Below are 18,934 nucleotides of genomic sequence, written 5' to 3'. Positions count from 1 at the left end.
TTGCAAAATACCCTCAACTCAGTTTATAATAAAGCTATATGCCTGTACACACCAGCATGAGGTGGATTGTACTCCCTTTACAAATGTTTAAGCTGAGACCAGGACTAACCGACAAGTTAAAGCTCACACAGCAAGTCAACTGTAGGCCTAGAACCCAGTATTTTCAATTCATGGACTAATTTAAGACTATACTGCCTCCCCGTAAGGATTTTTTTTTTAATTCAGCTAACAAGTAAATTCCTGGTCAGACAGTTTATTATAAGCAGTCTTATTTTCCTACAGGTTAAAAAGACAGACATGTCTTTTTCCATTGCATCTCCCAGAGCACAAACAGCTATCCTTTCAACAGCTTGGCTCTTGCTTTTGCCCAAAAGTTTAAAATTAAGATTACAAGCAAATAAGTTATCATGCCAATAGCACTACTGTATCCATCGAAGTTAGGTGGCCTTTTGTTGACTAAAAAAATAGTTAAATTATTTTCCTCTTCGTCTAGCTAACAAAAGGTTAAGCAAGGTCATCATTTAAAATGACATACTTTGGAGTCGTAACATTTTTTGGGTAGCCATCTGCTAGTGTCTTGCCTATGAACAGACCGTTCCATATCAGTAAAGCTAATCAGACAAGTTCACAGGCAGACAAACTTTTACACTTGTCATCTTACAATACAAAGATGTAAGCAAAACAAAGATTTTAGGTTAGAAAACACACAAGGAAGAGTATTAATGTACCATGTGGTGTGGAGTTTCTCTTTTTCGCTAAAGTCAGTAATACAGACAGCTCAGAATAGTTCACAATACTGACCCTATAAATCCCTTGAGGTTTTTAGGAGAAATCTATAACAGATCCAATTCAGTGTTACTAGAAAAATATGTAGCTAAATTAGTTTGGACGCTGGTATGATGAAGTATACCTGTTATTTTCCTCACTTTGTCACGACTGAAGCCACGTATAGAAGTGACCATGTTCAGATATTACAAGTTAAATTCCTGTGAACCTGTTCCACAAGAGAGAAAGTCTGGCTTTGAAATAAATATAATTAACTTACAAAGGTAGGAACTACTGGAACTTATTTCTTTCTATCTAGTGATACTCATGTTTTAAGAGTTTTACATTTCAATTGTAAAAATTGAAAATACAGGCTAAATATTACTCATTCCTTAAATTTTTCTGGGTAAGAAGTTGTTGGATTGTTAAATCAGGGTTTAGTGTACCAACTACTGATCCAAGACTCAAATTTAAAGAAAACACATTTTTCCTGTAAACCTCCCCCCCACACACCAGCTCAGAGCACTAACAGTTTACAAAAAACTTTCTACTACTCTGGTGTGGAATACTGTAGAACACACGTACCAAAGGCAGCAGAAAGTGCTGTCACATACAGTCCATCTGGCCACGTGATACTTGCTTTAAGAGCCAAAGGTATTTTCCATCTCCTTGACCAAATAGGACTGGTCTCATCCCAGTGTAACTTAAAAAACCCCATGTTTTAATAGATGTTCCTGGAGATGATTCTAGAATGATGGGGGTTTTGGTTATGTTTAGGTTCTTTATTGGTTTTGTGGGGGAAGGTGGGGCGTGTGTTTTTTTTAAAATGAAGGAATACGATTTTTGGTGTTAGCTGGAAAATCCTATGAACAAATTTTCCTACAGAGGTAAGAGTTATAATACTGTACCTGCTGATCAATTTAAGAGTTAATGGATCAAACAAGCCTCCTAAAAAAGACCAACTGAAAGACACTTTAGCCTACTGCAGGAGATATTCCTTCCCTCGCCCCAAAATGAGACATTGTTTGTTTCTCCTATTGTCTGTCCTTTATCACAGTATCACTTTCTCAGCTTAAGATGGCAATTCTGTGAAGTAAATAGATGTACTTATTACTTCAAAAACAGATTTTAATTTCCAGATATCAAATGGTTAACAATAAATCATACGATTCCCACAGACTGACAGGGCACAGATGCAATAGCGTGAAGCTTCTCTACTTCCTACTCCATAAAACTGAATGGAAACCAAAGAATAAAATGTGACAGACTTGCTCTTAACTGCTTCCCTGCCAAGCATGCCTTGCTCTGAAGATATGAGCAATGTTCAGTCTTCTGAAGGAAGAGATCTCCAGTAAGCAGCACAAAAACTTCTCCAAATGCTCCTACAGCAGCTCAACTAGAAGGCCCATCAAGAGAATGAGACTGAGGCCATGTCTACACTATCGGGACTGTAGTTATGATGCCCTAGCAATGCCAGCATAATCCCATAGTACAGAAGCAACCCAAAGCAACGGAAGGGGTATTTCAGTCTCTGTAGGAACCACCGCCCCAAGCTATGGCAGCTAGGCTGAAGGATGCATTCTTCCATCAACCTACACCAGGAGTTAGGTTGCCATATATGTTAAGCATAGGCTAGACCTCAGTGAGAACCAGCAGGCGGCACAAAATTTAAATATCCTGCTTTTTGCCCTCAGAAGGATCTCTTCAACATGAGATTCTTCTGACATATCTACTCTTCATAGTACCAGAGGGTGCATCTTACATTAAAAAATTTAAAGACTGTTGTCCAACTATTTCTGCAAGAAGATAAATAACAAACAATACAACATTGTCAGCCCTCTACAAATACAGGATTGAAGAGTGGTATACATGCTGAAGTACAACCTTTCAAAAGCAGTGTCAAGAAACAGACAAGTGAGGTTCTCATTACAGCAGACTCAGGGTGCATTTAGACAGGTTAAATATGGAGGATAGTCAACCAGGCAGTGGAAAGGTGAAGACCTGCTGGATCTTTTCCTGTAGGGAAAAGGATGAAGCAGAATGGCCCTGGAGCCTCTTGTTCTTTTTCTAGGAGATGATGGGAAGGAAGAGAGTTATTTTCCAATAGGAAGTAAGCAAGCAGAGAAAGAATAGTACATGCATCCTTTAAGAGAAGTGGAGGGAGGAGCAAAGTTGAAGCCCTTGTTCTTCCAACAGAGAAAAACAGCAGCAGAATAGCATATGTTGAGAAGGAGTTATTGGGTGGCAGAGGGCCTCCTGTGTATCTTGCAGCCCTGCAACAGGAAGGTAGCAGGGCAGGTCCTGTTTTTATATGAGAGAGAAGAGCCAAGAATTCATTTAATAGGAAGAAAAGAAGAACAGAGGCCTCACTAATTAATGGGGCACTATAAGTACCCAAAATTTGTACATTTGGGTCAGGAACCCATAATTTACTGAAGACAGAGAGCCCAACTTAAATTAACTGAGTATGCCCAGCATCTTCCACTCTAGCTTAAGCCCCTAAGTATGCTACAACTTAAAGTTGTAATTAGCTCCTAGCACAATTGGATCCAAGTATAGGTTATGTACACATACCACACAGTTAGACGCTGTTACTACCTGTGATAGTTAACAGCATTTCATTCCTGCTAGCCAGTGGCTGCCTTCCTATAACCAGTTCAACACTTTCCTACAGCATGGACAGGATCCTCTAACCAAGTATGTGTAACCAATTTAACTGGCCTTCCTTCTTCACAACAGGCTACATACTGCAACACCCCAGAACACATTACCATAGGTATCAGCAATACAAGTGTGTGTGCACGCCCTGCTTGTAACATTTTTCCTAGCTAAGGCTGCCTACATTTTCCTAAAATGCATTGCTCCAAACAGTAAGTGCTGACACACAGGCACAGTTGAGATAACAGAAGCTGCTGTGTGGACAACCTATATTACTTATAACCAATTAAGGTGACCTAACTGGATATAAAAATGACAGTAAAAAGCTGTAATGAAGACAAGGCCAAAGTGCATATGTGTAGTGTAATAAACAGACATTTTTGGAGTGTCATGGGGAAGCATCCCACTGCAAAAAAGGCAGAAGTACATTAGCATTCTTTTACAATTATTAAAAACTAAATCTTACCAGCTTCTCCTGCAGTGGCAAACACCTACTAGTCAAAAGAACAAGCTCGGTGGTCCAAAGTTGTTATAAGAGGAGGAGTCCCCATCAACATCATGGTAGAAACCAGTAACATTTGCTAGAATTCCATTCCAAGATCTAGCTAAGGGTTGACATCTTTGTCACCCTGACAAACAAGAAATCTCCTAATTCATTCCATCTTCTGGAAGCAGCAGCTTACTGCCTACTATGCAAAGCCAACCCCCATTCCTCTATCACTCTTCTCAACTCTTTGTAAACCCCAAAACAGCATTTTTGCTCGTCCTCTCTTATGAGCCTCCCCAACAATCCTAGGTACCCTAGATTTCCTGGCACAGTTAAACTAACAAGTTTGATCAACTTCACTGCAGCCAAAGGTGTTATGAAGGAAGAAGTGAAATCGAAAATTAAGAGCCTGTGAAACTGACCTGAATCTTAGTTTTACTCTACAGCTGCTTGGGAAATCTAAAAGCAGCTGCTAGTTGTGGATAGATCCATCGACTCTGGAGAACACTATTAACATCTGTTTATATTCAGCATACTCTTTGCAATCACAGGGCTAGGGTTTTGGGGGAGGTTTTTTTGTTTGTTTCTTTTAAAGTTGAGTTCTGCAGTCTCTGATGGCTTAGGCTCCCCAAGCAAGTTTCCCCCACTCAGAATTGGAAGGTGGTTTTATGAGTTCCCTGCTGTGATAATTGACATTAAGACCAAAAAAAAAAAAAAAAAGTCTGTTAAGTAAGTTTTTCTGAACATTTACAAGTATGTATGATCTACAGTCTATTAGACCCTAGTCATTCACAACTTTGGTAATTTAAGGAGACAGTAACAAGTTTTACATGCAGTGCACTAAAATATCCTTGCTGTCACTTTTTTTTTTTAAGCCTTTATTAAAACCTTTAGCATACTACTAGTTTAAAGCTAAGGTAAATGAAGTTCTGATGTGATTTTGTATTTACATATTTTTAAATAAAAAGAGTTTCTCAGTTTTCAATACAGTAGAAAGAAGTTATCCAGTAAGTTGTACAGCAATACAGTAAAAAGTAAGTCTGAAGGCAACAATTGTAAAAGGCACCAGTAAAAATTCAGGACCTGTTTGTAAAAGTGAAACAAGCTCAGGAATATTCCATGAAGGTACAGGTTTAGCTGTGAAGGAACACAGTTATAGCCTTAAAAAAGCATTGAAATCCAGATTTTAAAGTAATTTGTCCTAAAATATTTAAGAAAAAGATATACAGTTCTCAAAACTTCTGTTTCATCTTAATGATTAGTCTAACACAAGTTACACATTTGAAGAATACAACCGCTTCCAAAACATTCAACCGCAGTTCTCAATATAGTGGCATACAAGCTGAAGGGTTAATCCCTATTTAATATTCATAGACTATATATAAACCTGGCCTAGAGGATTAATTTGTTACTAGATCTATTATGCCACATCATCATCTTGCAATATTTTTAACATTAAAAATCAGAGGGGGGTGAAAAGGCAAAACTAAAATAGACAGAGGATTTCAGTAGTCCAAAACCCAGGGTTACTTTAAAGGGTATCAAAGATTTGTCCACTGTCACATAAAAACAAACAAACAAACCAACCCACCCATGTACCAGACATTCCATATCTGCCCTGGAAACTGAGGGACCAGCAATGACTAGTAGAGAGGATTTTTTTTCAGAAACAGGGTTATACAAATCTGTGTGACATTATGAAGAACATAGTATGGGTAGAAAAGAGTTACACTGAAGAATCAAAAGAAAATTAGACATGGGGATTGCTTAAAAGTAATTTTGAATTTACATTGCAACTAGCAACCAATTTAGGATCCAATGACCAGTGTTTAATTATGTAAGACTGAGTTGTCTTTCAAAATTAAAAAGGACAGATGAATATATCAAAGGGACATAATTTAAAAGTCATTTCTGTTTGAAGACTTATTTACAAGTACACCTAAGGCTAGAAGAATTCTCCAATTTTATTATTTTTTCTGTTTATACATTTGACAGAGCTATGTGTCTAGTCAGCCTTCTCTCTTCATACAAGTTTTCAAACTCACCGAGAGCAACTGACTTAAAAAATGGTGTTAAGCCACAAGCCCTGGCACAGAGATTGAGTAGACGTAACTTGAAATAGATTAGCTAATAGCAGTCCTTTAAGCACTACCAAAGGCTAAACTACTGTTATATGTAGAGCTGCACTGCTGGTGACATACAGGGTACTCGGGGCCTTAATACGACTCTTTCAAAATACATTAAGAGAATGGTCATTCCCTGGCAGCTTCAAAGATATAATTCTGAAAAGTATTATGGGAGAAGTGTGTCAAAGGCATTTCCTTGGATCTAGCCTTATTTCAACGGCTTAATTTTGTTCTAACACATATGAACAAAAAGCTGCTCTGAACCAGTGAACTCTAAGGGTGTAACCCACAAAATAGGTCGAGTCTCTCTAGAACGAATGGAGGGGAGGGGGAAGGAGGAGAGAAGGGGAAGACTATGAAGAGAGCATACCATTTAAAGGAGGGGGAGGACCAGCTAGCCATGGATCTGGTCCAAAAACAAGAGACAGTGAATAAACTTCTTTTTGAGATATAGATGTTAAAGAGATCTGTCTCCATCTGCTGGGAAGAAACTGCATGGTAAATTATAAGGGGGATAAAATATAAACCTCCTATCCTTTTACCACCATATATGTCATAAAATAAGTCAGTGAACAACGAAGACACCATACTAAGGTTTTATCCATCCTGAAAAAGTGATCATGCCAGGAAATTTGGTTAAAATACCATTGAATCTTCAAGTAAAGACAGAAACTGAGCTATATTTTAATAGTATTCCTATATCATACTACAGTCCTGCAAGTCCATAGCTGTAGTACAGTTCAAGAACATGATTAAGAACATTTTTAGTTCCCTCCCCTTTACTTTGCTACATCAGTATTTTGATCATTGAATTATCTACAAATTAGACATGACCCAGTACATAGGTCCTATCCTGGAAGATATTTTAGGATTAGTACCTGCTAAGTATGCAGGGATGAAACTAACAGTGCAAAATGGGAACTCACTTTGAGGTGGACTAATCTTTCTTCTGTTCAACCTATGCAGATACACAACTGGTTAAGAAGTTAGAGAAAAAACACAAATCCTTCCACATTAACCATTTTTTTCAAAGAGGTGTCCATACTAACCTCAGATGACTAGGCTGAAACATAAGACCAACTCACCTTTAAATTATGGCCCACATGAACAATTTAAAAGCAAAATATCAATGTAACCTATTACACATAGGGTTTGATCATAAGAAACACTTAATTGATCAAACAAAAGGACAAAGATACCGAATTTTGTTTTCAGAACATATTTAATACAAAATACAATTTAACATTACACTCGTGCATGTTTTATTGGCCCAAGATAAAGAAGAAAAATTGGTTGACATTAGACCACTGCCACCATTCATACAAGGAATTAGAACTCCCACCCCGCGACACACCCCCCAAGGCCGGAGATAAACAGTTTTTAGAAAGCAAGCAATAGCCTACTGAAGTTTTAGAAAATGAAAAAAACATGTCATACCATTCATTTTGTAAGGCATGTTCTTCAAACAATAAAGAGGTGCACAATGTTCAAAATTTAAAAACTTACAATTCCATAACAGTCTACTTTAGAAAAAGCAGACTGGGAAATTCAGATTTATAACCAACATTCAGGTGCCCTTCACATACTATCAAGGCCTCGACACCAATGCAATACCGCGAAAATATTTGCCTTTTCAGCACCAAGCCTATTATGAAGTTTTGACCAAACCAAACATGCTACGAAAAGGATTTGCTGGCGCAAAAATGAGTATCAAATTTTGACAAGACTCTGAATTCACTTCTGTATTCCATCATTTTTGTTCCTCAGCTTTCCAGTGATTTTGATGGAACAAAGTTTGACAGCTTCCTTCAGAAACAGAAACCATTTGAAATCAGAAACTGGATCTGTTCCTTTTCAAGTATTTAAAATTAAAATCTCCTAATTATATTCCATTAAATATATTTTGGCTTCTTCCTGCTCTAGACCGAGTGTATAACCTTGCAATTTAGGATTAGTTTTGTTGGACGTTGATGGAAAGGAGACAGCTTTTCTGTAGAGTTTTCCAGGTTTGCCCATGTGGTTCTCTGTTTTTTAGACCAAGAGAGGTTTCTCCAACTGCAAACATAGCATCAGCCGGCAACTTTTCAAGCCCCTCTAATATCTAAAACAATTTTAAGCTTAATACCTTTCTGTAGAGTCCTTTGTATAAAGCATGTGCTATGTTTCCATCAAACTCCTCCTGGCAATAGTTACAAGTTTAAACTAACATTTTTGATTGTCTTTATATCTCCTTATATATTTTACGAATTTGTATCTCCTTATATCTTTACAAATTCCATTGAGTGTTGTTGGGAAACTGAGGCACCAATCCTTTTTTGGTCAACCATGTGGTTGTGGAAGAGTTTCCATCTTCCACAATCAGCTCTGAGATTGTTTGAAGTAGAGTCCCTCAACTACTCAGACATTTAAGATGACTGCACTCAAGAATTGCTTGTCTTTTTATACTTAGTTTTTGTTGTCCGATCAAATGGCAAAGGCTTCCTTATCATACTGCATCTTCAGGAGCTTGACCACATTTCAGTTCTCTTTTCAAAGAGTTAACAGCATCAACAAACACCCTTTTCCTCTGTGGAGCCATTACAGGATCACACCTTATGTTTGGCCGGGCATCTTGCATTGGATTTCTATGTTGATTTTTTTTACTCTAAGTTTTTCTCCATTTCTCTTCCAGCATTGAGTAGTGGACCTGTAACTTTAAATTTGTCTGTAGGACTACATCCAGAGTGAAGTACTTCAATCGTTTCCTTAAACTGACTGTTGTGTGTTACAATCCTATGATGAGTCAGATGAGGTATTTCTAGTAGACACAGAGAAGTGTTATTACCATTATACAAGGCACTCATGAGACCTCATCTGGAATACTGTGCTTAATTCTGATCTTCCATGTTTAAGAAAAACTAATTCAAACTGAAACTGGTTCAGGTATGGTCTACAGGGATGATCAGAGGAATAGAGAACCTACTTTATGAAAGGAAACTTAAGGAGCTTGATTTCTTTAGCCTAACAAAATGAAGAAGGAGAAGAGATAAGATTGCTCCCAATAAATATGTCAGAGGCAGCAGACGAATTATTTAAGTTAAAGGCCAATGCTGGCACAAGACCATATGGCTATAAACTGGCCATCAATAAGTTTAGGCTTGAAATTAGTCAAAGGAGTCTAATCACCAAAGAAGAGAAGTTCTGGAACAGCCTTCCAAAGGGAGCAGAAGGATCAAGAAACCTAACTTGTTTTAAGACGGAGCTTGATATGTTTACAATGGGGATGGTACGATGACATTGCCTACAGTGGCATATGGTCATCCCCAACTGTTGTTAGCAAAAATATCCAACAGCTGGAGATGGGACACTACAGGGGGAGGACTCCGAGTTACTACAGAGAATTCTTTCTGAGGTGTCCAACTGGTGAACCTTACCCACATGTTCAGGGTCTGATTGCCATATTTGGGTCAGAATGGAATTTTTCCCCAGGTCTCACTGCCAGAGACCTTGGGGGTTTTCACCTTCTTCTACTGTATCAGGTACGGGTCACTTGCTGGTTTCAACTAGAGTAAATGGTGGATTCTCTATAACTTAATGTCCGTAAATTAAGATTTGAGAACCTCAGGCTGAGTTACTGAAGTCATGGATCTATTACAGGAGTGGGTGGGTGAAGTTCTATGGCTTGCGATATGCAGGAGGTGAGAGATGATCATGGATGGTCCCTTTGGCTTTACGTCTATGAATCTACATTAGCATAAAATTAAGTTGCAACTTGATAAAGTTCAGTTTGGCATCTTCTGGATCTTTTAAATGTTCTTTGCCATTCAGAGTGAAGTCATAGCCTATTTCCAGCATAAACAAATTTCAATATATGAGTATCTATCTTAATGCATCAAAAACAATAGAGGTAACACTTCACAGGGCCAGTTTTTTTTGTTTTGTTTTTTTAAAAAAGGGGGGAGAACTTGTTTTCCCCTGCTGCTCTGATTAGACCATAGTAACCTCCCCAGCCTTGCCCTGGTTTCAAGTATATGAAACACATTTAATATCACTAAAATGGGTGGGAAAGATAAAGGAGAGAATAAAAAGAAAACAATCAAAGATGTATTTCCCAGTCTTTGGGCAAGAGACGTGTCTCTAATTACTATTAATGTAAGAAACATTATACATCAGGACAGATGTCAAATTTTGAAAGGAATAGTGCCAGCCAACACTATAGTACTCTGTTCATTACAAAGGTCAGTATACAACTGCTCTCAAATTTTCATTCTGCCATCTTCATTTTTCCAAGGAGATGGCAGACTGGATCAAAATACGCAGTTCATTTCTGATAGTCATCCTTTCCCCGCCCCCTGCTCTATACAGCATTATGCCTCTAATCTAGGTCAAATAGGAAAAATTATTATTCCACTGTTAATAAGTGTACCTTCTGCTTTTAGAAAATCATGCATAAATTAATGAAACCTTACTATCCCTAACCGTATGCAAGCATTCAGGCATCTAAAGAAACAAGTCAATTAAAAAGAATTGATTATTTCTCTTCCACTTAAAAGGCAGGTGGACCAAGTGTAACAGATAAGTAGGGCAAGTTCAACCACCACCTATTTACTTTAAAAAGAGTGGTATATCGCCAGATGAAAGCTTCAATCTATGGTAAGATGTGTAAATTAACTGATTTTGTTTACTGTGTTAAACTTCCCTACCATACTATCTTACATTTATTTAATACCTAAAATTGAGCTCCCTTTGAGAAGAGAAGTCAGCCTTGGGGAGTAAAAAAAGTGACTTATCCAGTTAAATTGAGTCAATTTAGTTTTGCCTAGCATAATAGGAGCAAATATCCTTCCTCTCATAAGCCTCATCAGTCGGGTCCTACCAAATTCACAGTCCATTTTGTTCAATTTCACGGCTATAGAATTTTAAAAATTGTAAATTTAATGATTGCAGCTATTTAAATCTGAATTTTTTTTTTAATTGTGGGGGTCCTGACCCAAAAAGGAGTTGTGGGGAGATTGCAAGGTAATTATTGTACGGGGGGTTGCAGTACTGCTACCCATACTTCTGTTCTGCTGCTGGTGGCGGTGCTGCCTTCAGAGCTGGGCAGCTGGAGAGCGGTGGCTGCTGGCAGGGAGCCCAGCTCTGAAGTCAGATCCACCGCCAGCAGCAGTGCAGAAGTAAGGATGGCATGGCATGGTATTGTATTGTCACCCTTATTTCTGCGCTGCTGCCTGCAGAACAGCTGCCACTCTCCAGCTGCCCAGCTCTGGAGGCAGTGGATAAGGGTGGCAATACTGCGATCCCCTTAAAATAACCTTGTGATTCCCCAGCAACTCCCTTTTGGGTCAGAACCCCCAATTTGAGAAACGCTGGGGGGTCTGCTCCCCTGTGAAATCTGTGTAGTCTAGGGTAAAAGCACACAAAAGACCAGATTTCACAGTCCGTGATGTGTTTTTCATGGCCGAGAATTTGATAGGGCCCTAGTCTTCGGTATTAAAAACTGAATGTGGCAAAGGTCTTTGTTTTATGTCCCAGAGAAAGCACTATGTCCCATGCTACTATAAAAAACCATTACCTTTAACCAATGACTCAAAAGAAGACATGCCATCTCAGTCACCAACAACCCTTTCTACAACATCTTTTTATTCCTGAAGGTCTATCCAAGAACTGATCAGGCACAGTGATATTTTGCATAGAAAACCTGATGAAACTGCAGCTGAAGATTGATGTGACTGCAGACGCATCGATAGGAAGCCTCAGAGATCTGGACATGTAAAACAATTGGGTCTAACTCCATTCCAGAAACAAAAGACTTAAAAAAAAATCAATTAAGATGGTAACAGACTAGTAATTATAGTCATTCACCAAGTCCAAGAACTTAAAAGCAAGGAAGACAATAGCCATTCAAGAATCAAATACATACTTAATCACAATAACCCTTAACTGAGCCAATAATTGTTTTTTGGTTATCATGATCTTTGTATATGAACAATTTCTTAGAAGCAATTCTATTAAGTGGGAAACTTAAAATATTTGTTAACTGACAATTTGCAGTGAAGTACTTGGAATTCTTTAAATGAATGCATAATATGGATTTTTAGTAAAATTACATGTGAGGTATTGCCCTTGACACTGCTTAGTGTGACAATGTACATATGTAATTATTTTTCAAGACTGTGTTATGTTTATATTTTGAGTGCTGTTGAAATAGCATTTTTGCTTGGGTCAGAACTAAAGTTTCTTGTGATGAAATATGCTCTTTATAGTTTAAAATGAAGTGTTTACGACTCCATTAGCGCAAGATTATATATCCCGTACTAATCCTTTCTTTGCTTTTATACACTTGGGTTTTGTAAGTGATGGAATAGGTGAACTACATCATTAACTAGTAACTTAAACAGTTTAAAGGACAAGACACCGAAAAGCCCACACCACCATTCATTTTTCCCCCCCTCACATAAAATGGGGGTTTTTTGTTTGTTTTTTTTTAAACTACAAAGGATGGACAATTCACTAGGTTAAGTTACAGTGGTACCGTGGTCCATGCAGCAACGGTTCCAACAAAATCCTTCCTGCATTTGATAAGTGTTGATAAATCCCTTTCCTACTACACAGCTAAATTAGACACTCATGGCACATGCAGTACAGATTACAGCAAGTTGTATGCCAGACTGAAGCCTAGATCCCAAATCTGTTCCACATCCAACGTATAACTTGCTATACTACATCATCTCTTAGATAAATCATTGAATCACTGCCTCCTACTGGCCCCAGGTGAAAAATGTGGCCACTAAAAGTACTTTGCATTTTACAGTAGTCATCAGCAGGCCCAAACACTTTATCAAAGGCATTATCCTCATTACACTTGACTTTAGCACAGAAATTGGACTCATCCTGGTCAGAGAGGCTGTGTGGTCTAGTGGATGTGTTACGTGTCTACCACTTTAAAAAAAATTCAAGGTTCTGTTCTGAACTATAAACACATACTTCCATCTGGAAGATGACCCTGTACATATTCCCTTTAAGTCAAGGGAACATTTTGGTGTAGAATGTAGGAGTAGTAGTATTTCTCTTTGAAAAATAGCCTTGGTCAACTCAGTCTTAAAGTGTTCTGACACCATGTTTTTCCTCTGTCAATTTCAATGACATGGCTCCTTCAGATCATGTCTAATTTACACATAGCAGCAGATTCTTGAACATTTTACTGAACTCCTGTGCCCTCCAAGAGTCCGTGTCAAAGTTTACCTGTTTCAAATTTGAGATGTAATATGATTGTTGGGCAGACAGAAGAACTTAAAGCAACATTAGATACTGGTAAATATTTATATTATCATAACACCCAAAGGCCTCAATCGGGACTAGGATCCCCACTGTGCTGGGAACTACTTTTAATTACTATTCCAAGAGTTACTTTATAGTATTTTAGTCACAAGAAATATTGTCTTCTGAAAATTATGTTGTTATTATACTTCATTCTAAAACAAGGTGGGGAATGGGAGTTACAATGGAGCTCAAAGTTAGCCTTTTAATAAAACTGTGATTGTAGACTTAACTATATAGAGGCCAATGCTTCACCCTAACACTTAATGCCAGAACCAGAACCTGTTCTTCCAACACACAGGCCTCTAACATTTGACAAAGGAGGATCTCTTAACTGGAACCTATGGAAATATCAATATATTCTAAGATACAATGCAATAAGCCAATAAAGCACACCTGTTAGGAGCAAGAGTGGACCTCAAAACAACAACAATAATTAATAGATTAAGGAAATTTAACTATATGGAAAGTTCGAACAGGCAATAACAAGCTGTTTTTAATTTAAGAGAACCAAACTTTCAAATCAGGATATGATTGTGTTTCCCCTGATCCAAACAGTTTAAAGGTGGATGAGTTTTCTACATTTTCCTTTGCCTTTGGGCCAAACCAGTTTTCCAAATGGAAGTTAAGTTCATCAGTTAAATTTGTAACCAGCTTCTCCTGTGCAAAAGCTATTACTTCTCCTAACACAATAATTCAGACCACTGCAGTTCATGGCTAATAATAACTTCTCAAATATCCAACTTTTTGCTATTAACTCACATAAATGTATTCAAGGACCATTGACATGCATAACATTTTACAATAGTAAAAATAACCATTGACAAACAAGACAAGGCCCTGAGTTTAAAAAATGCATATGTATAGTACAGCTAGATGCAAGTTAGATTGCATAGGCCTTAAGGAAAAGATAGTTTTGAAAGTAAGGCAAGGCACTCAAATATTGATTGAATGGCTGTCCTAGGTGTAAAAGATAACATGGAAGAAGGCACAGAGATGAGAGTAGACAATAAAGACTGAAAATTTTCAAAAGAAGATTGGGTGGAGCATAGGAAGCAGTGTAGGAAGAAATGATGTCAGATTTGTAGGCAGGAGAGACCTCACAGAGCTATACAAGTGAGTATTAGCTGTTACTTCCTTCAGAGACTAGAAAATGAACAGGTTATTCCTGTACTAAAGGCACTTATGATGCTTTTCATCTTTCCAAGGATGAAAGTATTCTGCTCGATTTAGCTTTCTTCCTATTCTGGAGACATCTTACAGGACAGATGTTTTGTTAGTAAGCATAAACCTTTCCTGATCCGTAACACCAGTTTCTCTAGTAAATCAAAATTTATCTTTTAAAAACAACTGCTCTGTAATAGATATTTAATTTTATGTTAATTTGGCAAATAAGTTTAGTCTATACTCACCTAATACCAGAGACTAAACCCCAAAATGAAAAAGATACAAGCACCACACAAAAAATGATTCAGACAACTTATCAGAGAATCACCCTCAGTTCAATGACAGGTTTCAGAGTAACAGCCGTGTTAGTCTGTATTCGCAAAAAGAAAAGGAGGACTTGTGGCACCTTAGAGACTAACCAATTTGAGCATAAGCTTTCGTGAGCTACAGCTCACTTCATCCGATGAAGCTCATTTCATCCTCACAAAAGCTTATGCTCAAATAAATTGGTTAGTCTCTAAGGTGCCACAAGTACTCCTTTCCTCAGTTCAGTGTTATACTTTCTATGGTCAAGACTGGATTTGGGTGGGAATACTGCTTCTCCTCATTAGAAGAGGAGAGTACTTCTAGAGAGAATAAGAAGTCCTTCCTAGACATCTACTAGTTGATCCCTATGGTGTTCCTCAAACGTCTTTGTTCTGAAGCTTTTTCTGTTCATCTTTAAACCTAAGCACCAATATTACCCATGATGCTGAAGGTTTTAGTTGTATGAGAATGCTACACAAAGCAACACCTTTGTACAAGAGCTTTAAAAATCCTTACACATCACTTCACATAACTGCACCACCCACTTTCAAGTCCTGCATTCCCTACACCTTATAAAATTACCCTGCTAGGGCACTGGAGTATGTAGGGAATACATCAAGTTATATGAATGAACAGAGCACCAAGCCACAATATAGGAATTCAGAATGTTTACACAGAAGATGAATTGAAAAAATGCAATCTCCCTTAAAAATGATAATAATCCTTGATTTCATTTAAATAAAGTCAACAACTAAAAAATCAAAGTCAACATATGAAAAGCATAATCAGACAACATAATCCTTGCTTTGCAACAGTGACTGGTCACTTTTTACTGCCAGACAAATCGATATCCACCCTGCAGAAAAATAAACCACAAAACAGAATGCTAGATTCGTTTCATTTCAAAAGGTTCCTGCACCACTAGACTCTCCCCTAAAGAAGAGACTTCATTGTTACAGCAATTAGCATTCCCACACCCCAGCAAAATGCAAGCAAAGAAAAAAAATGCTATGAAAGGGTAATCTAGCCATTTCGCAGCTTCTCCTCCTTACTCCACCCAGTCTCTTCTCTGCTCAATGGCTGCACCCAGCATCCATAAACATGGTCAAATCAAACGAAAACACAAAAACAATAGCCCTGCAAACAAACTATAGCGGCAACAAAACCTTTTGTTAAATACATATTTTCTTTGTTTAGCTCCTTAGCATATTTTCCTGTTTTTCAGAGCCACTTTAAAGGCAAATTATATATTTTGGTAGGAGACCCTCCCTCTTCTGAAAGCCAGTTGAATGCTGCACAATTGTTTCATAAATGACAAATCATTGTGAACAGATTCTTCTCCCCATCTCATAAAACTAAAATGTATATGTACCATTTTGCCATAATATACACCCTGAACCCTCCACACACACACAGATGATTCAATCAGGTTAATAAATCTAAACATATCATCACTTACGATTATTTTGCAGTCATACAGTTCAATGAAGGCTTTTAATATAGCTTCAGTAACCTACCACCACCCTGGCTAGGTAATTCATTATGAATTGATTTGACCTGCAACAACCAAGCCCTGCTGCAGCATTATCAGCAGAGAAATTTTACCACAGCTAGTATGGCAAAGGAGGAGGGGGTGTCACATTATTGTTGTATCAAAGGCCAAGCACACTATCTCCTTCACCCTACACACATAAAATTTACACCCACAAAACTGAGTCACCCCAACTTTTTATGACTGTAAAAAAGACGACACCACTCTCAACCCCTCACCCCCCAAAAAACTGCCTGCATATAAACTCCATCCTGCACAAAAGCCAATAGCAGCAGGAAAGATTCCTACTTAGATTTCCATCCTTTCTCCCATCTACTTATTTTTGTCCTAAAAGCCATTTTAATGCCAGATACTAGGCAGGGGTTTGACCCACCCAAAAATGAGAGACTTAGACCTCCCTCCCCCATTTCTGCTGCAGCTGGTTCTGAAGGTCTGACCCGCCTCCTAGCAATGTATTTTTCCTTACTAAATCACTGCAAGGAGGTGGGGGCGGGTGGGAAACTGACTCAAAATAAAGGCTAGACCTCTCGTCTCTAGTAGCAATCCTGGTTTTGTTGCTAGTGCTGCAGCTGGTTCCGAAGGTCTGGGCCACCTCCTAACAAATCTCAAAGGGAACAAGAGAAGGAAGAAACAAAACTAGACCCTCTAAGGGACTTTTTTTGGGGGGGGGTGGGGGGGAGTTTACATGACACACACACCCCACCCTCCTCACCCCCAATATATATATATATATATATATATATATACACACACACACACTACCAGTCTCCTGTCCGGCCCATCAGCCCTATCTTCTCCTTGCTGGTTTCTTGTTAAGTCATTAGGGGAAGGGGAGAACTAAAGGCCTGAAGGGGGGGGAGAGAGACCCCAGAGAAAGGGGGCTGGAGCCAACCCAGAAGGGGCACATCTTTCCCTCCCCCCCTTGTCTGGCCCACCCCCGCCCTGTTTTCCTGTTAAATCACCGAGGGGGGGGCTGAGACCCAGTGATGGGGGGGCTGCCTCCCCTCACACCCCCAGTGCAGCGGAGAAGGGGATGGGAGCTCCCCCCCTTGTCCTCCCACTTCGCCCTGCCCCCCCCTTCCCTCCCTCCTCACCACCAACGGGCGCGGCAGCCATTTTGAGAGCCGAGCTGGAGAGAAGGAGGGAGGGGGCACGGGAGGAGGGAGGCGCACGGACTGCAGGGCCTGGCTCGCACCGCCGCTCCCGGATTCGGGGGGGGACGGACCCTGCTGGGGGCGGAGAGGGGCGCTCCCCCGGACGCGGCCTTACCCGCGCCGCCGCCGCTTCTCCTCGGTCCCGGAGGCCGGTGCCGCCCGTCGCTCCCATTCACCAGCGCTGAGCCCTATGGAGCGGGTGGGGGTGGCGCTACGGGGGCCGGTGGGGGTGCGGGGGAGGAAAGGGGGGGGGGTCTCGGCAGGCTCCGACCCGCTCTCGCCGCCGCCGCCGCTCCGGCTCCTCGGTCTGTCAGTAGCGCCCCGGCCGCCAGGAGGGAGGGAGGGAGCAGCTCGGCCCGCCGCACTCACTGCGCATGTGCAGGAGGGAGGGCGGGGACAGGAGCCTAGAGACCATCTTGGGAAGCTAAAGCTGAGGCCCGCGTCCCGGCGTGCACCGCGCCCTGCCTCCTCTCCCGGCATGCACCGGGGGCAGCCCCTTCTTCAAACATCTCCCAGCCCAAGTGCCAATATCTCCCGCATCCCCCACTTCCAGGCCGTAGCCGACCCTCCACATCCCATCCTCCAGTAGCCCTCCCCACCCTTTCCCCCCCAGTATGCCCTCTCTGCCAGCCCCACACACCCCATCCTCCAGTATCTCCCAGCCCCACACACCCAGCCCCCAGCAAACCCATTCCTGCACACCCCATCCTCCAGCATCTACCAGCCACACACACCCAGCCCCCAGCAAACCCATTCCCAACCCCAGGCCTGCACACCCCATCCTCCAGCATCCCCCACGCCCAGCCCCACACACCCCATCCTCCAGCATCTACCAGCCCCAAACACCTTCATTCTCAAGCCCACTAACTTCCTCCCTATCGTTCTCCATTGCCATCTCCACACCACACACTCCATTTCTCAGCATATCCGACTCCCAGCCCCACAGAACGCCTGTCCCCTGCGCAAAAGAGATAGAGTTGTCAGTTTGAGAGGACTATCTTGTGACATTCCATACAACTCTTCCCTGACATGCCCACTCTCAACACCCATCTCCCACATATCAGAAAGTGACTGCTCTCCAGTCTCTAGTTAAGTGCATATTTTCAAGTAGACTGCCAGAGATGCATGTGCAAAATCCCAGTTTGTGTTCACATGTAACTATAGATTTGCATCCAGCCATGGGCCCATGCATTTATTTATGTTTACTTACTTATTTGGATTGAAATTTAACATAAAAGAATGCCTAGCTGAAACTCTAGGCACCCTTGACAGTAATTATAAATACAACATGAAAATAATTATGAAGGTGAAACAGGAGCATGGGTCACTATTGTTTCATATTCTCTGTGTATATATAAAGCCTGCTGCAGTTTCCACGATATGCATCTGAGGAAGTGAGCTGTAGCTCACGAAAGCTTATGCT

The 18,934-nt window shown here is 40.3% G+C and overlaps 1 protein-coding gene across 2 annotated transcripts in view; it reads right to left on the bottom strand.

Moving 5' to 3' along the window:
- Nucleotides 1-17,764, bottom strand: part of PAFAH1B1 (platelet activating factor acetylhydrolase 1b regulatory subunit 1) — a 64,234-nt gene extending 46,470 nt beyond the window's left edge. Inside the window, exon 1 of one of the 2 annotated variants that reach the window (XM_084650595.1) lies at nucleotides 17,627-17,764. The gene's annotated coding sequence lies outside the window, so the exon portion shown is untranslated. Of the gene's footprint in view, nucleotides 1-17,451; nucleotides 17,468-17,626 lie in introns of those variants that run through there. The other variant, XM_084650596.1, reaches the window with a different exon arrangement.
- Nucleotides 17,765-18,934: the final 1,170 nt, after the last annotated feature.

This window comes from Lepidochelys olivacea, assembly GCF_965140295.1.
Source record: "Lepidochelys olivacea isolate rLepOli2 genome assembly, chromosome: 17".
Classification (NCBI taxonomy): Eukaryota; Metazoa; Chordata; order Testudines; family Cheloniidae; genus Lepidochelys; species Lepidochelys olivacea.
Note: the sequence above shows the minus strand (reverse complement) of the source record. Positions and strands in the feature narration are given on the sequence as shown.